Here is a 14069-nt window from a genome sequence, read left to right on the forward strand (position 1 = left end):
AAGGGTAGAGGTCTCCTTCCAGGGTGGTGTAAATCCTTTTAAGGATTATTTCCTCCTGGCATGGGGGGGGGGGGGGGTTGTCCCTGCCTGCCTTTCTTCCAACTATCCTCCATCATTCCCCACTAACTGTAACCCTAACTGCTGTTAGGGGAAAAGGTTCACATCTGATCATAGCTACTTCCTGCTGGCATAGGAGTGGGTGTGTCAGGGTATTGGATGGGGCAGCAGTCAGGATCCCTCTAGTTCTAGCCTGTCAAGGGATCCCCTGTAGAAGTCTGGTTTGACCTCCATGTGAGACTCCACCATTTGGATTTTGATGACCTTTATTCTGGAAAATATAAAGTGGGTTAAGGCATTTAGGAGGCAAGTCCCAGAGCACAATGCAAGATGGAGCATAGCCTAGCATAAATCAGTTAAACATTACGTTTAAGAAGACTTACATGTGTCTTCTTGTTGCTTCCACTAGTTCAAGGTCCTCTCTGGATTCACAGAAGTGTTTCTGGTTCCTTATTGTTAGGCCCTATTGGGGACCAGGGTTTGACTCTGGAATGGTGGATCCAGGCTTCAAAAATCACTGTATATGGGCCTTCCCAGACTGGCTAGTTAGCTGTCCTTAATGGTTGAGATCCCAGACGACCTCCCATAAAATGTTACAGGATTTGCTCCTCCTTCAGTGCCCGTGATTCTTGGTCACACCACTTCAGAGAATGAAGAGGTAGACCAAAGAGTGGTGGGCAGTGAAGCAAAGCTTACTGAGCGATATTAGAGTGATAGATAGTATAAAGCTTCCAAAGAGGGAAGGGACCCAAGAGGGTTGCCCAAACATTCACATTTTAAAACATGATATTTGGGGATCCCTGGGTGGCTCAGTGGTTTAGTGACTGCCTTTGGCCCAGGGCATGATCCTGGAGTCCTGGGATCGAGTCCCATGTTGGGCTCCCTGCATGGAGCCTGCTTCTCCCTCTGCCTGTGTCTCTGCTTCTCTCTCCTTCTCTGTATCTCTCATGAATAAATAAATAAAATCTTAAAAAAAAAAAAAAAACATGATATTTCAGTTGTCTACCACATATTTTGGTACACTCATAGTCTTGTAAAAAGCTAACTTGTGGGCAGCCCCGGTGGCTCAGCAGTTTAGTACTGCCTTCAGCCCAGGGCCTGATCCTGCAGACCCGGGATCGAGTCGCACCTCGGGCTCCCTGTATGGAGCCTGCTTCTCCCTCTGCCTGTGTCTCTGCCTCTCTCTCTCCATGTGCCTCTCATGAATAAATAAATAAAATCTTAAAAAGAAAAAAGCTAACTTGCTTCTTAAGAATCTGGTGCTATTGGGCTAGTGAAAATGGGTAAAAGTGTTTCCAAATTACTTTGTAGAGTAGGGTTTCAGATTATATACCATTCTCTCCTTGAATGGAGTAGGTATAAGGTGCAGTCCTTTATTTGCTAAATATCTGTTGTTTAGAGCTTTACCTAGGCTGATTTACACCTCCGATGAAAAATGATTTGAAAAGAGATTTTTTTTATTGTCATGTTTAATTTTTTTCCTCACAAAATTTAGGTACCAGGTCAGTAGAGTTCTGTGCCCCTGCATCCCAGCACTGACTTGAAGTTGTTCATGTCCATCACCCATCTTTGTCCACAGGATCATTTAACCTGTTGAAGGGTAAGCCTGGCAAGCAAAGAGTGATGGAGCCCAGATTCAGACTCTTGTGTAAGGGAAAAGCAGGTTTTTTTCTATTTTCATTTTAGTGGCTGTGTATGTCATTACATATGGGTCAGCATTTTACTTCTCTCAAGTGACTTGGATGGTTTTTCTGTGATAAGCGGGTCATAAGCAATACACTGACGTCTTTTATTACAAATAAGAAATGTAACAAGTTATTCCTGTTAATTTAAGAGGACTGCTTCAGAAACCTGTGTAAGCAGCCAAAGAAATTATCCAGTTTTACAAATTAAATACAACATACATGACTAGAATAATCAATCGACATGATCCATGAGTTTGCTGTCTTATGTCTTCATCTAATCCTTGGAAGTGAGGAAATCCTTGGAAAGTTAATTTCATTGTCGCTTTGCTGCCACACATTGTCTGATAACAAATGTTTTATTGGTTAGGTAATATAGAGTAAGATAGGCTTGTGTCTCTCTGTTTCAAAACAGCTCCTGGGCAGATATCCCTAAACTTTTGGTTATGGACATAAAAAATAGGAGCTCTGAAATCTATGCTTGTCCAGTTTGAATTATGGTTTGCTTTATTTTCTCTAATAAATAACTTAGCCAAAGTGCTATCACATGAGTACCTATGTGATTGCTAATGAGAGTAACTCTGGGCTACATTGTATTTAACAAGAATTTTTAAATTACTTTGTCATTTAAAGTTTTGCAAATTGTAACATGTAACTTGTAAACATTTATGTCAATTTAAATTTGCTTTATCTATTGCTTTATGTAACTTTAACCAGGAGAAAAGTCCATGCAAATAAATAAATAAATAAAATAAAAGATTAGTTCTTTACCAAAATAGAAAGAAGAAATATAAATGACTTGCTTTCACAAAAATAATTAATCTTTTTGTGCCATTCTATCATCTATGACATTCTAAAAACTTTCATTTAGTCTTGGCTCTACTTGAGTAAGTCACTTAATGCTAAGCCACCTCCATTTCTTTTAAAAAACGTATTCCTTATTCCTCTGGAAGTACTTCTCCTCTGCCATACCTTGAGTTCTTCTGGTAACTGCCATCTTCTTCACCCTGGCCTCCCAAGCCACAGGAACTAGTCCAAGAATTAATCGCTTCTCATCCTATCTTGGGGGTAGGGACAGCTTACCAGTCATTGGTGCATGTTGGATTCAGACCATTCTTTGCTTGGTTAGTTGAAGGAGGACTGGACAATGGAATCATTTCTTCTGTGGCTCAAGTTATGACTATATGAGCCAGGAGTTACCAGTATCCATGGTCCCAGAGGAAATCTATGTGAGAAAATGAAGCCAAGTCACATATGAAGAAGGGAGACTTAGCATTCTGGTTGTCCCCTTTTTTCTTGCTCTTCAGTTATACCAAACAGAGAAATTCATCTTCCTAGTGTAAGTTAATAGCTTAGCTTTTTATCACTTACAACCAAGAATCCAGGCCTACACAAGCTAAAAAGAAAAGATATCATTTAGTTAGAAAAATCAGTTGCACAAGTATAAGACAAGAGAGGCCTGATTGTTCTCTATCTAAGTAGCACCAAGAGAAGGTAGTCACCCACAAGCTTGCCATGAATGAACAAAGGCATGAAATTGCTAAAACCCAAAAATCTGAATGCAATAATTTGGGGCTGCATGAATAAAAGTATAGGTCAGAAAGGAGGTAGCAATTTAGTTTACTAAGCCCCAACTGTAGCTCTTCTGTTTGGGAGTTTGTAAACAACTTGGAAACAAAGTTTTGTTGTAAAGTTCTAGGTAGTGCATTGTACAGGAGAGTGGAAACCACCCAGCTTGGAGTAAGATAGCCATAAAGGTGAGTCTAGAAAACAACATATTATTAGGAATGATAAGAGTATTAGAGATTGGCGGGCAAAGACAGAGGGAAAATGAAAAAAAGTACAAACAAAAGCTACCATTTTTTACACACCAAGTGCCAGGCACTATGCTAAAGCCCTTTGTATTAAGTAATCTTTCAATATGCCTCTCAGATAGGTTTTACTATGCCCATTGTACAAAGGAGAAAAGAGAACTACAGTGAGGTTCAGCAGCTTGCTCAAGATCACACAGTTGAAAAGAGAAGGTCTGGATTCATATCCAAAGATGTCTAATGCCCAAGATCCAGCCAAGCCCCTCAGCCTGATTGCTTCTTTGAACACGTCTGTAGAATATGTCAAGCTCTGTAGATGGATGAGAGAAACTGGTGTCAGTCCAGATGGGAGAGCTAGGACCAGTGGGTTCCCTTGGCTAGATGTGCTATTTTATCCCACCCCTTGAGTTTGTATGTGGTTTGGTTTGTGTCTTTCTATGGCCCTTTTACTTCCTTGTCTTACATTACTATTGTCTGAACTTTCTGAACAAGATATTATTAAGCTTCTTTAGGGCAATGACTGTGATTATTTTCTTTTTAAAAATCTCACAGAACACTCAGCATGGTGGTGCCTTACACATAGACCTCTAGTTACTTCCCAAAAATACAATAAGGGATAATGCCATGGGATGTCTTACAGAGGAGAAAGCTATCTTGCCACTGGGTTTGTTCAGAGGTACAGAGGAGATTTCTGCCCTGGGAGGATGTTGGACCAGAGGGACCTCTTAGACACTTTCCTTCCTTACCCACACTATTCGTTGCTATTCATTATATGCTATTTTTTTAAAAAACAATTTGATATTGTTTTAACTTTAAATATGATGATTGTATATTAACATATAAGAAAGTTTTATTTATAATTCCTACCTTGCATATATTGAAATTAGGATGATTTTTATCTGTGATTGGCCATTTTATTGATTCCTCCTCTTCCCAGGGAAATCAATAGCCTACAATAGAAGAAAAAAAAGAAAAGAAAATGCCTGTGTCCAATTTAAGAGGAATAATAGTCCTTTTAAAATAAATTTTAAGTTGTAGTCACTGTTTCATGTTATTTGTGTACCTCGTTACCAAGAAAAGAGTGTTGCTATTCAAAGAAAGTGAATAAATAGAAAATGAGGGACACTGTAATAGTACAATATCAAGAATGCTTAAAAAAAAAAAAAAAAAAGCTGGTCATTGTTCTTTGTATGCAAAAACAATGGTTCTTAACAGCATATTGACTCCTAAATCAAATTTCCAACTGCCAGCAGCAACCCTCGAGTGGGAGATGATTTAATGCAGAGGGTGTGTGTTGTGGCATGCCTCCAGCTTGCCAGGCACCGTATCCACTGGCAGCAGAGTTACATGACTTTCAAGCATTGGGATCCAACGTTTACGTGCTAACACCACAGTAAAATGATGAACTAAACCTTTTAGTTGTTAGAGAACAATGGTCAAAAAAGCAAAATCAGTATTCTTCCAAAACGATGAGCTGGCATTGTTTAGGGCTTCCCATCAATGCTTCATCTGCCCTCTGGTTGCTTGGATCTGGGGGAGACAGATCAGATTGGGCCAAAGCCTGGGCGATCAGACAACTTCAGAGATTAATGCAGACTTGCAAGGAAAAACATAAGACAACCTATTATTCTACAGTGGCACTCCGATTTCTGAGGAGAGAAGCCCTTGGAAAACCCACTTAATGTTCTGTTATTTGTGCCACTTTGGGAAATTACCAAAGTAGCTTACTTCAAGTTCAGCCACACTCTCAAACCAGCATCCAGAATACTAAATCTGTAGGTGAAGAAAGCAAGAAGGTGCTAGAAGGTGGGTCAAGTATGGAGGTATATGAAGCTCACAAAATTAATAAAAAATGAAAAAACTAAAACATCAGCTTTATTGTAATAGAGTGATAGCCTTGAAATAGGAAAACAGACTTTACGTTTTTCCTAAGTACATTGAAATTATCTTAAATTTCTGAACAATTTAATGCAAGTTTTTAGTTAGTGTACTTAAAAATATTATTAGAAAACAGTTGAAACTTAGGAGTGCTAATTTATTAAAATGGCTATAAGATCTGGTAAACTAAGTTAAACTATTATTTCTAAAGATATATTTGAAATCATGATAAAATTCCATGAATCATTATTTCACATTTTAATAAGTTTGGAGATTTTTCAAATTATGAAATATTTTCTTCATGCTTACCATATTTCCAGCTTTAGAATCAATACATAAGAACTCCATAGTCCAAGGGCACCTAGTGGCTCAGTCAGTTGAGCATCCGACTCTTGACTTGGGCTTAGGTTGTGATCTCAGAGTTGTGGGATCCAGCCCCAAGTCAGCTCCCAGGCCCAGCAGGTAGTCTGCTTGAGATTCTGTGTGTGTGTGTGTGTGTGTGTGTGTGTGTGTGTGTCTGCCCCTTGCCATGCTTGCATGTGACCTCTCCCCCTCAAATAAATAAATCTTAAAAAATAAAAGAACTCCACAGTCCGAAAGCTTTTTTAAAAAATATTATTACTTGAGAGAGAGAGAGAGAGAGAGAATGAGGGGAGGGGCAGAAGGAGAAAGAGAGAAACAGGGAGCCTGATGTGGGGTTCAATTCCCAGGACCCTGAGATCAGGACCTGAGCTAAAATCAAGAATTGGATGCTTAATCAACTGAGCCACCAAGGTACCCCTAATCATTAAGCTTTTAACTTGACCATCTTGTCTCCTGATAAACTACTGGTTTATTCTTTAATTAAGAATCCGTGCAAGTATAACTTTCCTCTCTGGAAATTCCTATAACTTGTCTCTCTGAGTAAAATTGGTTTTTGCCTTCTTTGTGCCCCATGTCTGTGTCCAGCTTAGTGGATGCAACATTTATTGACTTGCCCAATTTAGGTGAACCAGCTACAAAAGTAAGGAAATGAGTATGAGCATCTATGAATATAAGTGTTACATACTAAAGTGGTCCCCAGTAATCCTGCCTTCTCTTGCTCCTACCCTTGTATAATCCTTTCCCCTCAAATGTGGGCTGTACTTATCAACTTTTTCTAATGAACAGAATCTGGCAAAAGGGAAATGCTACTTCTGAGATTAGGTTATAAGAAGACTGGGGCTTTATCTTAAGCACTTTCTTTCTCTCACTCACCCAGAAAGAAGCCAGCTGCCATGTGGTAAGTGTCCTTATGGAGAGACCCACATACTAACATACTGATGACTCTAGCCAACAGCCAGCAGAGACCAGAGGCCACAGAGTGAGCTTGGAAGCAGAGCCTTCCCCACTACCCCTCAAACCTTCATAAGACTGCAACCTAAGACCTAGAGAAGTCAATAAATTGTCAAGTTCCTAGAGCTATCCAACAGTAAAGCTCAAATTCCCGTCTCTTTTCTATCTCTTGATTCAATTCTCTGCTAAATTTCTGTCTTCTTTCCTCACTATATTTCCTGTCTCGGATAATTCATCCATTTTTACAGAATTGTCTGACAAGACTATTCATATGACTCAAAATTGGTATCACTAGCTTTGTTCTTTCACTAAAGTGTAGCTATAAATGGCCAACTGCTTCTAGGACATTTTTTTTTTTTAAGTTTTATTTATTTAGGTCATCTCTATACCCAATGTGGGGTTGGAACTCACAACTTCAGATCAAGAGTCGCATGCTAGCTACACCAACTGCTAGTCAGGAGGCCCTAGGACATTTTTTCTAGGATGTCCTGAGTCCTCTCAAACTCAAGATTTCATCACCTGTAAAATGTGATCGTTATTCCAAATAGCCAGATGTAAAGTCTTACTTAGCTATGAGATTCGAACAAATCTGGGTCCCAAACTAAATTTGTCACTGTCTACTCCTTCTGCATAAACTGATCCTATTCCTTTTTCCTCAAAGTTTTGAAAAATTTTAATCCTTTCTTGTCATCACTTCATCCGTGTATAAAACAAGTGCTGCTTTTTATTTTGAAATTATCTTCTCCTTCCTAGTCTAATCCTATACCATATCATGTTTAGATAGAAAAACCTGTAACAAGTCCAATTTTTCCAGCCCCTCCCTATTCAATTCATGGATATTTCTCACACTAATCTTCCTTAAATGCCATGTTCATCAGTCCCTCCACTGGCAAAAATCTATAATGAACCTCTGTTTCTTAAAAATCATGTCTTGACACTTCTGCTGGCTTATAAATCTCTCCAGAACCCAGCCCCACCCTTGGGAGATAGCCTTCTCATCCCAACCTAAGCTTTCAGCTTTAGTCTGGTTTGCTCAAGAGCCCTCAAATACCCATGCTTCTGTCTCCTTCTGTGACTTTGTACTGTTTCTTCTTTAAAATTTTTTTTATTGGAGTTCAATTTGCCAACATTTAGCATAACACCCAGTGCTCATCCCACCAAGTGCCCCCCTCAGTGCCCATCACCCAGTCACCCCAAACCCCCGCCCACCTCCCTTTCCACTACCCCTTGTTCATTTCCCAGTTAGGTGTCTCTCATGTTTTGTCACCCTCACTGATATTTTCACTCATTTTCTCTCCTTTCCCTTTATTCCCTTTCATAATTTTTATATTCCCCAAATGAATGAGACCATATGTTTGTCCTTTTCCAATTGACTTATTTCACTCAGCATAATACCCGCCAGTTCCATCCACATCGAAGCAAATGGTGGGTATTTGTCGTTTCTAATGGCTGAGTAATATTCCATTGTATACATAGACCACATCTTCTTTATCCATTCATCTTTCGATGGACACCGAGGCTCCCTCCACAGTTTGGCTATTGTGGACATTGCTGCTAGAAACATCGGGGTGCAGGTGTCCCGGCGTTTCACTGCATCTGTATCTTTGGGGTAAATCCCCAGCAGTGCCATTGGTCATAGGGCAGATCTATTTTTAACTCTTTGAGGAACCTCCACACAGTTTTCCAGAGTGGCTGCACCAGTTCACATTCCCACCAACAGTGCAAGAGGGTTCCCCTTTCTCCACATCCTCTCCAACATTTGTGGTTTCCTGTCTTGTTAATGTTCACCATTCTCACTGGTGTGAGGTTGTACCATTTTTTTGTTGTCTATCCAGATCCTACTATCCAGTGCCCCAGCTCAAGTCCAACATCTTGTTCAGATCCCAGGAAGCCTGTTCCACTGTTACTAAACTTGATGTCACAGGTCTCTGGTCTCTTACAGCTGCTATTCCTCACTGAACCACCCTATTTGCATACTACATAGGTGCCTAAATGTAAATGCCCCCAGTCATCCATCTATCCTGTACACTGGACCCCAGACTGCCTTGTGCCTTCCTACACTCATTCCCCTGCTGCTCCTTTCTTTCTCATATCCCTCTGCTGCTTCCTTTGGACCACCATTTCATGGTGACCAAGTCTTTCCACATCCCTAAACTATCTCCCACTGCTTGCCTTAACTGAAACCTGGTTATCTTAAAAGAATAAGCTTCCTTTGCCTCAGTTTTGAATTGTGGGATATTTGCTCTACCAAACCTCATATATTCAGGGTTGGGAAGGAGAATTGGCCTTTTCCCAGCTCAGTATTATGGCCAGACCATTACTCTGAAAATAAGTAAAAGATGAAGCCAGCTGGTGTGCCCATTCCCTATATATGCCTGTATCACGTAACACCTTCCTGCCATTCCCACAATAATTAAAGAGAAAAAGCACCTAATTCATTATTTTCTTTTTTCTAAAGCTCCTATATTACAGCTTTTTAAAAATAAATTTATTTTTAATTGGTGTTCAATTTGCCAACATATAGAATAACATCCAGTGCTCATCCCATCAAGTGCCCCCCTCAGTGCCTGTCACCCAGTCACCCCCGCCCCGCCCACCTCCCTTTCTACCACCCCTAGTTCGTTTCCCAGAGTTAGGAGTCTCTCATGTTCTGTATCCCTTTCTGATATTTCCCACTCATTTTTTCTCCTTTCCCCTTTATTCCCTTTCACTATTTTTTATATTCCCCAAATGAATGAGACCATATGTTTGTCCTTCTCCGATTGACTTATTTCACTCAGCATAATACCCTCCATTTCCATCCACGTCAAAGCAAATGGTGGGTATTTGTCGTTTCTAATGGCTGAGTAATATTCCATTGTATACGTAGACCACAGCTTCTTTATCCATTCATCTTTCGATATATTACAGCTTTAAGACAATTTTCATTATTATTTTTCTTTAAAAAGATATTGTAATAGTAAAATTCCCCTGTAGTCTATCTCCCCGGCACTCCAGTAATGACCACCATTCCCAGCCTAGAATGTATCCTTCTGAAACTGCAGTCTTGAACCTCCTTGCAAAGAAAACGTCTTTGTAGATACCTTTGGAGCCCCTTAGCCTCCCAGTATTTTTGCTGCTCAACTCCAGAGATCTTCACCTACCCTAAAGTATTCTGCATTATTAGAGTTCTTCAACCCCACCATTCCTCCTTGCCCTTCTGGCTACCTCATGCCACCCCCATACCTGCTCTTCAGGTATAATTGCCCAATCTTTTTTTTTTTCTAATGGACCTGAAATTCACATAACATAAAATTAACCATTTTAAAGTATATAATTCAGTGGCATTTCATGTATTCAAAATGCTATATAAATACAAAGTAAATAAATAAATAAATAAATAAATAAATAAATACAAAGTAATTTACAGATTCAAGTGTAGTTATCAAAATCTTAATTTTTATTTTTTTGCAGGAATAGAAAATAGAATTCCTAAAATTCATCTGGAATCTCCAGGGACCCCAAATAGTCAAAATAACCTTGAAAAAGAATAAATTTGGAGAACTTACACTTCCTGATTTCACAACTTACTACAAAGCCACCATAATCAAAACAGTATGGTACTGCCATAGTCTAGACATATAGATCAATGAAAGGAAATAGCTCAGAAATAAATCCTCAAATATACGATTTTCAAATGATTTTTAAAAGAGTGCCAAGACCACTCAATGAGGAAAAGACAGTCTTTTCAACAAATGGTGCTGGGAAAATGTATATCCACAAGGAAAAGATGGAGTTGGACCCTTTACATCGTAGACAAAAATTAACTCAATGGATCAAAGACCTGAATATAAGACCTAAAACTATAAAAGTCTTGCCAAAAAAAAAAGGGGGGGGGGGAATATCTTCATGACATTGAATTTCAAAGTGATTTCTTGAATATAATACCAAAGCACAGGCAAAAAAAATAGACTAATTAGACTTTATGAAAATTAAATACTTTGGTGCATCAAAAGATACTGTTTACAGAATAAAATGGCAGCTCACAGAATGAGAGAAAATATTTGCAAATTATATATCTGATAAGGGATTAATATTTAAAACAATGTTATTTTTGTGAGCTAAAGGAATTAAAATGTAGGGATCCCCAGGTGGCTCAGCAGTTTAGTGCTGCCTTCGGCCCGGGGCATGATCCAGGGGTCATGGGACCTGCATGGAGCCTGCTTCTCCCTCTGCCTACGTGTCTGCCTCTCTCTCTCTCTGTGTCTCTCATGAATAAGTAAACAAAATCTTTAAAAAAAAATTAAAATGTAAAAGTTTACTCTTGTATATATGTACATGTGTATATATATATATTATAAAATACAGAAAAGTATATATGAAGCTGTGTATCATCTACACACACACAAAGAGAGACTGTATAAACTTCATGAGATTCGGGACTGGCATATATAACATTTTTTCCTAAGGCCTGGTTCAAGGTCTTGGCCCATAGTAAGTTATCTATGTATACATAGATATTTTTTAAAGATTTATTTACATATTTTAGAGAGAGAGGGACAGAGAAAGAGAAAACATTCAAGTGGAGGGCAGAGGGAGAGGGAGAGAAAGAATCTCAAGCAGACTCTGTGCTGAGCAGAGAACCCGACACAGCGCTTGATCTCACAACCCTGAGATCATGGCCTGTGCCAAAACCAAGAGTCAGATGCTTAACTGACTGAGCCACCCAAGCGCAGCCCTTCAGTATATATTTTTAATGAAATGAATGAGGGAGAGAAAAAAATACTCTACTTAATCCTCATATTACCATCAGCATTATTTTTCCATAATTCAGATCTGATCATACTGTTCCTTGCTCAGAATTCTTGCATGTCTTCCTGCCTAGTGTCCTCAGAATCAAGTGTGGACTTGGTTTTTGTTTTGTTTTGATTTTTGTCTTTTAAGATTTTATTTTAGTCTCCACTCCCCAACGAGGGGCTTAAACTCACAACCCCAAGATCAAACCCCAAGTCACACACTCTACAGACTGAGCCAGCCAGTTGCACCCAGCATGGACTTGTCACATGGCAAGGCAGACCTCCCTCCATCTGCCCTCTGCCTCCCTCTCCACCCCATCCTCATCCTGGTACAATGGAGGGAATGGTTTTAGCCTTTGTGCACTTGGTGAAATAGGAACAATAGGTGCCATCTCAAGGATTGCTAAAAGGATTGAATAAGGTAGAATTTGGAAATGTCTGGCATATAGCTGGGGCAGTCCGCTGCTGCTGGTTTCTTTCCCTCCCCTGTACCCTACTCTTCAGCCACACTGTAGTTGTTTGCCCTCTCAGAGCCAAGCGTTAACTCCACTCCCATTATTTTGCTCATCTTTTTCCCACTACTTGGTGTGTGTCTTCCTGATCTCCCACCTCTCTCTGTAAATGCTAAATGAATACTTCAAGACATATCTCAAATTGCACTTACTTGGTGAAACCATTCTACTCCCCCAGGAGATGTAACCCTTTCTTATGCTTCCATATGATTTTGTAAGACAGTTTTTCAGAGATTTTCAGAGACTGTCTTATAGTTATTTGTGGACATATCTCATAGACATGTGTCTATCCTCAGAGCCCAACACAATATTTATTACATTGAATTGATTTTTTTTTTACCAGGAAATTTGGGTCTTAAATTTCATAACTGGAATACATCATAAAATCATTCCAAGTACACTCTACCTATAAATAGTTCCTCTCTTTATATGATAACATCCAGCCTGGCAATTTAGCACCCTTGCCACCCACAGCTCTCTGGAGGCTGCACAAGACAATGTGAGATAATGTGATTTCTAGAGCTGGGTGGTGGTGATCGTGGGGGTGGGGAAGCCCACAGCTGATTGGGCCAGGGGTGGACACACACCTGACTCAGGAAGAACCAATCACTTGCTCTGAAATGATTATGTGGCCCAGGGTAATTTCTTCATCCCTGAAAAATTTCAACACGGATTGCCAGTAATGGGTGGGTGCTAGAGCTTAGTGGTCATGGTATAGGTCCAGGATGAGCAGTCCTATTGTGTCTCTCACAGGATGAACAAATAGAGGAAGGCAGGCAAAGTGGAAGAAAGGCTGAGCTGGCTCAGAATCAGAGACAGAGTGATCCTATTCCTGAGGGTTTCCCAGTCTCCTGACCAATTTGAATGAAGCCCACCAGTACTTTGTTGTCCATCCTTAGATCCTGTGAGATCTCCATATACTCTCAGTAAGTAACCTTTTATACATCAGTGGACCGATGTTTCTTACAGTCACATGCATCCTGACTGCAAAAAAGTAGTTGTTTTGCTGAATCAGCTTCAGCTTGTAATGTGTCCAGTCACCTGGATTTATATCTCATCTTTGACTCTCCCTTACTAGCTAATTATGACTTTGGACAAGTTTCTTGTTCACTCCGTGTCTTGGTTTCTTCAGTAGGTAAAACACAGTAATTTCCTATAGTACTTTACCATTTATCATTTATACACTTTCCATACACTACATAGGCAAAAAATTTTTACCCACATCTTACCAACTTTCCTAAAATTTCACAATTAAATCCTAGTGAAAATGGGACTCATACACCTGTCTTCTGACTTTCTACTCAGGTCACCATTAGGTGTACCTCAGAGACTATAAATTTCTTAAAAGGATGATAAATTGCAGATTGACTGAATGAATGAATAAACAAAGGAATAAACTCTTAAGATTTCTCTCATGAGAATTTCTGTTGAAAGTCTTTCAAGTCATCAGAGGTAACAGTGGCCTGTTATGAGTACTGTTTCAAAATATATTGATATTAGGTTCAGTAGTAGGGCCACCAGATGAAAGATTGTGATTAACTTGGTTGTGATAAAGTGCTCTATTTCTGAAAATATGCATAATATTCCTGTTTGTGACACGTGCTTCATGAGGATTCCGGTTACTATCTAAAAGTTTAATTTCAAGGCTGTGGGCTCCAGACCTTACGTAGACCCATGGGCAATACCTGGTACTTCCCCACTTTAAAATGTACTCAGGAAAAAATAAATAAATAAATAAAATGTACTCAGGTCACAAAAAAACTTCCAGTACTAAGACGATACCACATGGTTCAGTTCCCCAGACCTTCACACTGACCCCAAGCCCACTGACACAGCCTGACCAGGTCCCACCAGAGACAGCTCTCTTCCTTTCCTTCCTGGTGGCCAGAGCTGCCAGTCAGGCTGATTTTGCTCAGAGCTTGTAGCTCCCTCGTGGCCAGGAAGAGGCTGATCTCTGCTGCTCCTCAAAGCTGCCCTGCACTGTTCTGCGCACAGCCCTGCTGAGTCACCACTCTTTCCTCCCAGCTGCTGCCACCAGAC

The 14069-nt window shown here is 39.8% G+C and overlaps 1 long non-coding RNA gene across 14 annotated transcripts in view; it reads left to right on the forward strand.

Moving 5' to 3' along the window:
• The window catches only part of LOC144283132 (uncharacterized), a 71364-nt gene that overhangs the window by 5208 nt on the left and 52087 nt on the right, over window positions 1–14069 (forward strand). For 11 of the 14 annotated variants that reach the window (XR_013351494.1, XR_013351482.1, XR_013351487.1 and 8 more), the window contains exon 2: window positions 12783–12955. The exons of the other annotated variants lie outside the window; for them this stretch is intronic. This is a non-coding gene — a long non-coding RNA (uncharacterized LOC144283132). The remainder of the gene's footprint in view (window positions 1–12782; window positions 12956–14069) is intronic. 14 annotated transcript variants of the gene reach the window in all.

The sequence above is a fragment of the Canis aureus genome, chromosome 14 (assembly GCF_053574225.1).
Source record: "Canis aureus isolate CA01 chromosome 14, VMU_Caureus_v.1.0, whole genome shotgun sequence".
In the NCBI taxonomy this organism is placed as follows: Eukaryota; Metazoa; Chordata; class Mammalia; order Carnivora; family Canidae; genus Canis; species Canis aureus.